This window comes from Hibiscus syriacus, unplaced genomic scaffold (genome assembly GCF_006381635.1).
Source record: "Hibiscus syriacus cultivar Baekdansim isolate YM2019G1 unplaced genomic scaffold, ASM638163v2 tig00110556_pilon, whole genome shotgun sequence".
NCBI classification, from domain to species: domain Eukaryota; kingdom Viridiplantae; phylum Streptophyta; class Magnoliopsida; order Malvales; family Malvaceae; genus Hibiscus; species Hibiscus syriacus.
The window spans coordinates 5,722,486-5,732,951 of NW_024062779.1; the positions used below are offsets into that span (position 1 = coordinate 5,722,486).

At 33.0% G+C, this 10,466-nt stretch overlaps 1 pseudogene; it reads right to left on the reverse strand.

The window, feature by feature from the left end:
* Positions 1–1,305: 1,305 nt before the first annotated feature.
* Positions 1,306–3,663, reverse strand: LOC120131486 (annotated as a pseudogene).
* Positions 3,664–10,466: the final 6,803 nt, after the last annotated feature.

The following is a 10,466-nucleotide window of genomic DNA, read 5'->3' on the forward strand; positions in this document are numbered from 1 at the left end:
TTAGTTTGAATTATGAGGAGCCCGCACTATGCGGGAGATTTTGAGACAAACTTGCATGGTCAGATTTGGGTCTGATGACAATTTGCAAACTAATAATATACAATGCACATTATATCGGGGTTCCTTGTTTTATCTCTTTTTTATCTGATTACATTTTACTTCTTCTGGTAAACAGCCTGTGTTATCTTTAAATATTCTGAAAAAAATTAAATAACTTTTGTACAGATTCTCCAGTGGTAGAGTCAGGCTTCCCTTCAACAAATGAAAACTCAATCCAGATTGCTGCAAATGAGACTAGTGCGAATTCATTGATATATCCTTATCAAAGATTGACAGTGTCGTCAACTGAACCAGTTTCTGGCATAGATGTGACCAAAAAAGAGGTACGAGTTAAAGTTTAGAGCTTTATAATATTGCTCCATCTAGTGTTCAAGAAATGTGCCCTTTGCAGTGCATATGAAATTTGTTGCCTTTTCCTGTAGGCATACTTGTCTGAGGAAGAGTTTGCAGAAAAATTTGGCATGCCTAAGGGAGCCTTCTATAAGCTACCAAAATTGAGACAAAACAAGCTCAAGATGACAGTCGATCTATCCGTGATAGCCCGACGACAACTCCTGCCTGTGTAAATCCTTTTTATTATATGGAATGATGAATCCCCTTACCGGCCAGTTGTGTTCGGAAAATTACATCTAATCTCTAGTCAGTTCCCTGAGCTTAATCTATAATAGTCTCTGTTTATGCCTCTTCTGAAAAATCAAAGTAATGAACAGTGGTTTGCTATAGCTTTTGAAGCCATACAAGTTGATCTGTGTTTCTTGTAGTTTTTGTTACTAAATTGTACCAGGAAGCCGGTTATTGAAGCTGTTTTTTTGGACAACGATAATAATCCTATGTTTAGTTAAGGCGTGACAAGCATGAGACCATGCCTCCTTTTGCTTTTGCAAATATAAATGCATGGCCATATCCCGATAAAATCCTAATCGAGACTGATAAAAGCAACTCATGATTTCCATGGTGGTCATCGATGGCAGTGATGAATCTCTCATCAGCACGGTTTATTTTATCGACTGATTAACGACTTATTGCATCATGACAATTTCTCTCTGCTTAAGCAGCATGTACTAAAAGAAAACAGCAAGAGATTGAAGCTTCAGTCACCCACCTGTCTTCTTCTTCTCATATATGCTGCCATTGTAAACTAAAAAAATCAGAGGCAAAAACCTTACTGTAAAGGAGTCTCTGAAGCAGAGTTTATTTATACACACTTTTTCAAATGATATCTTCTCATATAAAAATGGCCTCACTTTTTTCGCTATGTCTGTAGCGCTCAAATCCTAGCTTCTTAGTACTCGAAATGGAAAGCAAATAGTTTTTCAAGCCATGGGAAGGGATGATCGGTCCTTGATTTGGTGTAGGAACACCAACCCCCTCCACCGGAGGGGGCGTCGCCGCCGGCTAGGATGAGATTCCGGATGATGGTTTGAGTACCAGCTTCGCAGTAGTTTGTTCTAACAGTCAAATTTTGCAGTTAGTTGATGCTAACTAATGAGAAAATTAAGGAAAAGGGGTATTTTAACTTACCCAAAGGGGTCGGGATTTTATGAACAAAGAAGCATGCAGCAATGGCAGCGTAACAGAGGCAAAGGACTATTCCTTTCATGTAATGTGAAGTTCCATCCTGATAATTTATTTATATTTATGTACATAAAATAGTACTATTTTAATATTTTTAGAACAAACGAGGGAGGGAGGGAGGGAGGGAGGGAGGGGAAAAGAACCTGCAAAGTGAAGGCTACAACAAGGATTGCTAAGGCAAGACAAGCAGTTTCAAGAAGACTGAAATCAAGATCCATTCGGACTCTCATTATCCAACCAACCACAACACATAAAGGAACCTGAAATTTATACATAATTAATTAGTACCAAAGATCAAGTTTTTATATAATCGAAGTTGTTTCGACTTCCTGGATATCTTACAGCAAACATAGATATTTGAGTCGCAGAACCCAAAGCAACACCCAGAGATATATCCTGAAAAAATCCAATAAAATTCCATGAATAATAAAATAATCCAATTTTAAAATGATGTATGAAATTTAATTTAATGTCAAATACGTACCAATTTATTCTTCAAAGCAAAAATAATAGCTCCGGCATGTTCAGCAGCATTCCCCACGATTGGGATCAAAATGATGCTGATAAAGCTGATAGAAATTCCCCAAGATTCTGATGCAGCCTGACAGGGTTGCTGTAAAAAAACTATGCTATGAAAAATTTATAAGTGAAATGATCAACGTTTGTACCTCAATTGTGCCCACCACGTACTCAGACAACAAAGCAATGATAGAGTCATACCCACCAACCAGCTAAATCCACTCCAAAATCCTATCACTGCCTTTTCTTCCTCTTCCTCTTCTTCATCTTCCTGAACATAATTTATAAGTTTCTTCGATAAAAAGGACTCTTACCTAAAAGAAGGCTCTTTTATAAAGAAATTAATGTAAAAAAGGAAATATGACCTGGTGTGCGTCGAAAATCTGCCTGTGAGTTTTAAGCTGGAAGATGATATATCCAATATAGGCCACAAGCATAACAATGCTACTTGCTCTCGACAGATGCAGTGTAGACTCGGCAACCAAAACACCTGGCGCTGCCGCATATCTGAACATCAGTGGCAACATGTGGCAAAGCAACCCCAGCAACAGCAGCAACGAGTTCACATCTGCCTGCTTCTGCATTTTTTTTCATTTCACAGCTTTAACTTAATTAACCCGTACTTTCTCTCTCACTTGTATATTTTCAAAATATATGTGTGTGCGTGTTTGGCTTACTCTGTCATATCTTTGTTCCTTTTTGAGGTTGGCTAAGCCTCCACAAAGGAGAGAGGAACCAAGAACAAGGAGAAGATTTGAGAGAATGGAGCCCAACAGAGAGTACTTGAGAACATGTACTTTGCTTTGGCAAAGAGCAAATAAAGCTATTATCAGTTCCGTTGCATTCCCACAAGTTGCATTCAGTAACCCTCCAACTGCAACAAAATATATCATCAACTCCCATCTTCATTCTCAACATTTTATTAAAAAAAAAAGTGTCTTATTTGGTAGAAAATTGAAAAATATTACCTGTTGGGCCGGTGTAGTATGCAATTTGTCTGCATTTTTTAAATCAAAAATGGATTTTTAATAGAAAATATATATAGAGATCGATGAAATATATACAATAACTTACTCGGTGAGGAAGCTGACACGCTCGGCAAGCGGCGTGAGTCCAAGCAAACTCAAAGCAAATATCCAGTGCCGTTTGAGCATATGAACTACTTACTCTCCCATGACATCGAATAATGATTGCTAATCATCGTAAACATGGTTTAACTACTTACCCTTCCAAACTTATAGAAATCAGCAGCAATGGCCAAAGGGATAGCAGGGAAGAGAACGGCAAGCTTTGTACCAAGAATGACCTCCTGCACATTGCCTAACAATCGTCGGATCATCTGAAACCGAACTTTCGAAACCAGCAACGGGTCGGATTTTTTCCGCAAAAGTGAAGTCGACATGTTTTGAGCCGTCCGAATCCCATTATTCCATGATTCATTTTTCTTTGAATCTCCTCCGTTCTCCATACGAGAATACTCGCCTGCCGGTTCCATTGAATACGATGTGATGAAGAAGAAAGAAAGTCCGATTATAAACTTTATGTTAATGCAAAGCTTGTAAGGTTTTCGCTGTGTTTTTATGCGCACACGGGAAGGTTGGTTATAAGTTTGGTTATTGACGTCGTTGAAAGAATCGAAACTGTGCCGTTTCATTTCCGGATGTGCAGCTTCCTCGAATTTTCACACTTGTCTGTCTTCATTATTATTGCAGGAGATTTTAGCCTTCCACGTAGTATCATGTATAGCAAGTGTCTAGCTTCAAACAAAAGTTGTTTCAACTATTATTAATGCTAAGTAATCTATAGATTCTTTTAATAAGATGCGATGATTGCAATTTATAATAATATATATTATTTTTTTAATTACTGGTAATCTATATACATTTTATAAATATAACTATTTAAATTTAAGATCTTTAAAAATATATATATTTTTTTATAATCATCGGTATCCGATCTATTAATCAATTAATGTGAATTGAATATAATATAATATAATATTTTTTAAATGCATATTATTAATGATATGAAATATTTAGTAAATACAAGAATAATATTATAAAAAAGTAATAATAATCTTTTTAAAATAATAAAATATCCTTAAAAAGGCGTCTTAATATGAAATCCAAGTTGGGTCCTATTTGCCTTTTAAAAAAATAAGTTGTCCTATGAAGGTGTTTATAAATAACATATCCGTCGAACTTTCCTAAATGCTATTTTCGTAAAGCTTCCTTCTCAAAAACAATCAAAACAGTTTTATCAATTTTATCTACTCCCTCCATCCTATAAAAACTGTATCTTTAAAAAATTAAAATTTTTAGATTTTGATTTCGATTATTTTAAATAATTAATTTTTATAAATTAAAAATATATATTTAAAAACTATTCTTGAAGGTTTTTAAAATATATTTTTACATATTTTTATCAATTATAAATTATAAATAATAATTAATCAAAATTTTAAAAATTGACAAAAATAATCAATAATAAATAGTTTTTATAGGACAAAGGGAATACTTGCTTCATTTCGCCAAAACAATATTATAAATTGACAACCTTAAAAGGAAAAGTGCTTGTGTACTTCCATTTTGACCGATTGGAAATTAGTTGTTGGACGAAATTTCTTTCCTTGCACCTTTCCTTTCACAACTAAACATCTCCTACTCATTATTCATAATGTTTGGTAATGAGGAAAAAATATGAAATGATATATTAATGTTTAATATAAAAATAAATATCTAAATTATATTCAAAATTAACTTTTTAGTATTCAAAGAATTTTTCGCTAAATGTATGTATCTAATGTTTTTTCAATTACATTTTTTAGGTGTTTGTCGTTAAAAAAATTCAGTAAAACATGTTACGTTCAAATTTTTTAAATAATATTTTATTTGACAAATAAAAATATATTTATAATTTTTTGTATGGGGTAGGCACCAATAAAATTTTAGGGTGGTGACCATCAGTAAAATGAACAACAAATACAAAAAAAATCATATTTTAGGCTGAGTGTGTGTCCATCTTGTAGTATACATGCATTCGTCACTAGACACGTGTCACTTAACAATTTTTTAACGGTAAGTACCTAAAAGTGTAATGGATAAAACATTAAACACCTATTTTTAATAAAAAAATCAATTTTATGTACTTATTTTTTGTATTAATCCATATATTAATTATAGAAAAAATATAAGTTATTGGTAAATTTGATAAAATACAAGTGTAGATTTGAACATGTTTAAATACTATTTTTTATTTACAGAAAAAAGGGGTTAGGGTAATTTAAATATTAGACATTATTAATAAGTTATTGTAAAAAATGTGATTTTAAACGTATATATATATTATTTATATATTTATGAATAAAAATAATTTAAAAATTAATCATTGTATAAAAAAATAATATTCCATACCTAATAAAAAGATATACATAATCCCGAACGAGTTTAATATATTAAAATATTAGCTTTACTAAATATTTTTTTTATAAAATGAAAAATGGATTAATGTCCACCGAAGTTCAGTACATAGCTCAAAATTGAAGAACGCCACGAAACAGGGGTAGAAGCTTGCGGCCCCATTTATCCACCAGATCTACCCGATAAAAATGACCATCCAGCTCAGTTGGTAGAGCATAAGGTTCTTAACCTTGAGGTCGTGGGATCGAGTCCCATGGAGTGCATTTCATAATTCGGAGGGCTCCTACGGAAGCTGTTCTCAACCTAGTGTTGGGGGCAGCCTACTATCTTACCTCCCCCTTACCCCATTACATATGGGAACAAGGGACAACTATTTTAATTAGAGAGGGATTTGGATAAATACAACGAAGAAAATTTCAAATAATTTTTTAAAATTTTGAATTTTGTTGTTGATAAAATAGGAAAGCAGTTTCAAATCATTCATTTATTTTTTTATTTTTGTCCTTTTTACGTGAAATGAAGCTTTATTATCTCTTAGATATCACGGGTTTGAGTATCAATGACTATAATAAGAATATAGAAATATATTGTAAATGGTTTAAAGTTTTTAAAACATATATTATCTTGTAATCACTCTAACTTAATAAAAAAAAGAAACAACTTCATCCTCCTTATTTTACATATCAAAGTATATACTCCCTTTCTTCTCTAATAATTTTTTTTTTTTGAAAAAAATTATTAATTGAGTTTTTGTCTCCTCCTTTTCTTCACATTTTTTGTGTTAATTATTTTTTCATAAAAATATTTGTTTTATTCATTAATTTTTTTATTTGAATTGTTATTTGATTGAGTTTAATGTTGGGCAGTGAAGTAAAAATAGATTTTGTTCTATTTTTTTATTAAACACATAATAATTCCTTATTATTTTGAATCGAAATATTGTGTTTCTCTTAGTATTTAATTATGACTGTGTCCTTATATAAATGAGATGCTGATGATATGTGAATGATACTAAATGGAGTAGATTTGGGATTGATGACGATAGGTTGTCAGTGGGATGATAACTATAAGTTACGGTGTAGAGATTTATTTAAGGTGGATATAAAGGTTAAGATTAGACTTGGCTCAGTGATGTGGGCCTTTAAATACGCTTGTAGATAATCAAGCGGAGAGAATCACACTACCAAGGAGGACGGTGGCCTCCATGGTTGATACTGATGGCCAATGGCGATGGGAGTTGATTTTTAATTTAGCACCGAGCAGTATTCAACAGCGGCTTGCAGCAACAATGCCACCACGACAAGGCAATAGGAACGATGCGTTAGGCTGGAAATGGACTGTTGATCGCTGCTTTTCGGTTAAATCAGCGTATGACATGAGACAGGTAACTCCGGATGCTAGTCCTCATAAAGTTTGGAAAGTGATTTCGAAATATAGAGGGTTACAACGGATTAAAGTCTTTTTGTGGTTAATAGCCAATGAACGTTTATTAACCAATACGGAATGAGTCAGACGACACTTAACATCAAGCAATTGCTGTGGAGTTTGCGGCCAGCAGGGGAAACAATAGACCATTTATTTCGAGCATGCCATGCGGCCTTGGCTGTTTGGATAATGTTAATTAAAGCTGAAAAATTAGATGAGTTTTTTACCAGGGATATACGAGATTGGTTGCAGATTAATATTGCTAATCCGGGAATCTATGCACGGGATGACTGGGACTGGGACTTACTCTTTAGTTCGATACTTTGGTTGATTTGGAAGAACCGTAATAGGAGAATTTTTTATTTGGATTACATCGAACAGGAGTCGGTATTAGCACAAGGTAGGCGTCTTTGTTTTGAGGCTAGGCGAGCAATTGAAACAAATTTGCAAATTAATTCGTGTTCGTATCAAAGGATTAGTGTGCCTAATCATTGGATTCCGCCTCCTACTAATTGGTGCAAGGTTAATACTGATGGATCCCGTAAAATATGAAATGCATTTGCTACGTGTGGGAGCGTTATTCGATCTTCGAACGGTGGATGGATTCGTGATTTCTCTAAAGTAATAGGTATATGCTCTATCGTTGAAGCGGAGTTATGGGGAATACATGAAGGTCTCTCGCATGCATGGAATCTTGGCGAAAGATAAATTATGGTTGAAGCGGACAGCTTGGAGGTCATTCGGATGCTAAAAGGAAATGCTAAAAAGGATCAGTTTTTACTTTGCTCGATCGGGTCAATGAGTTATTAAAGTAGGAATGGACGGTTACTTTGAGGCATATAAATCGGGATGCGAATAAGGTGGCCGATAAACTAGCCAATTTAGCCATAGCAAGAGGCTCGGATCACACGGTTTTCTATGCTCCACCATTATTAGTAAATTATCCCTGAAACAAAAGTGACAATTTGTGTAGTTTACCCTTAAAATATAATGGATTAACTACAGCCTTAGTCCCTGAAGTCTCTAAAACTTCCAAAATTGAAAACTTTTAGAATTTATTGACCAAAATAAGAGAGAAGAAAATAATTAAGTGATGAATGGTATAATTTACCTAATTTATAACAACAAGAATAAATAGAATAGTTGGTCAATAACAGAAAAGATTGATCAAAGAATCACATTAGATTCTTTTTTTCGAGTCATTAATCCAAAAATTAAGATGGGTTTCTTTCGAAAGTTCACGGACCTTGGTGCCTTTTTGGCTATTAATATTAAACCACGAGAGTCAACGAAGTGAATAAAAAGTGTTGGGTGTGAAGTTATTGCAAAACTTTTAATCGCTTTTAAGTTAAGTTATATGTTTTTATCATTTTTAGTACAAATTAATATTTTTATCTAAACTTTTAAAAAAAATTATAGAAATCCGTTAGTTTTATTAAAAATAGAATTCAGAATTACAATGAAGTTTTACAAATATAACGTAAACAACTTATAATTAGGATATTTTACTATAATCATTAACACAAAAACTAATAATCTAGATCACACAAGGACCAATTATAAGGAAAAGATTAAAAAGCTTAACCAAAAAGCTTGAATAAAATAAAGATACGAATAAATCTGACTGCATCGGCAAACGAATCACAAAAAGAGATTAAACTATTAAATGTCACTGACAAATAGCAAATCAGAGTCAAACGACGTGAAAAAACTATCAACAAACGTAAAACATGTATCCAAATCAATTCAAGGGTCTAAAGCAGAAAAAATCATCATGATAACAAATAAGCATTATCTTGATCAGTCGTGGTGATATAAAATTCAACCCGGAGAAAAAAGATAAACAAAAACAACAGCAAAAAACGTAAGCTACCAAAAAATAGAGGAAAAATGTGCTACAAAGTCAGAGATAAACATACCATAAAGACAGAGAATATGTCACAAAGACATAATTATTTTTATTAAAAAATTAAAAAAGACAGAGAAAAAAATAATTGACGAGTGGAAATCAGTTAAAAATCGGTGTCACCGTCGATTAAATAAAATTAAAAAAAAAGATTAGATTGATTAATAAAATTGACACAAATTATAAAAAAAGAAAAAAAATATGACTATGAAGAGTGTGGTTATCTAAAAATTAAAATTAAATTAGATACATAGTCAAATGTGATATTAAAAAAATGATCAAATCTTATAATCGACCCTTGTAGTGAATGTATAATAATAAAATGCTAATCAACGTCACGGTATTTTTCATATGTATTGGATAAAAAAGCAACGTTATTTAACTATTAATCGAATGAATCCGACGTCCTTATTTCATAACGATACCCGTTAACGGTAAATCCGTTAAAATTGGCAGTAGGGTTGTTGATAATCCACGCGCGTTCAGGTGAAAGTGCATGTCACATACAGCTGGACCCGCCGTTCTTTAAACCTTTTCTTCTCGTACAGGCTGGCTTGTTGGCAGATATTTATTTTGTAATTAATTTTTGTTGAGATTAAAAAATATCCCAAGAAATAAAATATACGCACAAACGAACACACAATTTTTAAACTTCACAAACCAATCGTCTTTTCCTCATGAAACACTCAACAACACGCTGTAGCCAAATACCTGGACCGTCATTTAGTTCCGTCACAGACGGATAACAGCCATTTCTGATTGGATGATTCCGCCGCTGCTTTTCTTTCTTACCGCAAGATATAAATCGTGATATTTTGATTTCTCCAAACCCTAACAAACAGAGAAACAAGGGGAAAAGGTAAAAAATAAGAAGAAATTGTTGCTAATATATCAAAGACGACGGTAGGTCTGTAAACGGACCGAACGCACACGAACATAGGTATGTTTATGTTCGTTTATTTAATAAATAAACGAACACGAACATAAATGAAAAAAAAAATTTGTTCATGTTCGTTCATTAAGGAATATAGCTTGTTCATGTTCGTTCATTTAATAAATAAACGAACATAAACGAACACGAACATAAACAAACACGGACATAAATGAACACGAACATAAACGTTGGAGACCCCACCTTCCATTGTTCTTTCATGAAAAATAGTCGACAATGCAAATCAACCAAATCTACAGTGATAAATAGCGTAAGAGCTGATTAGAAGTGATGAAATGTTTGAAGATATCATATATTTCGATCGATCTTTTAAATATATTAAATGATTCACTTGACTTTAATTTAACACTATAACATTTATCTTAGTGGTCTATGATCACATATGAACAATCATTTTCCACTACGTTATTCTAATAAATTCGCCGGCTAAAAGTTTTGTGACATCCATGTCAAACTTTAGTGAGATTTGTTAATAATGGTCCTTTCTATTGGTAGAGTAGAAAATTTAACAGCATAAAGATTTCGAACGGTACAAATTGGACTACAAGGCAATAACATAGATCTGAAATCCCTCCGATGCTACATATCTAACTGATATTATTGCTAAACC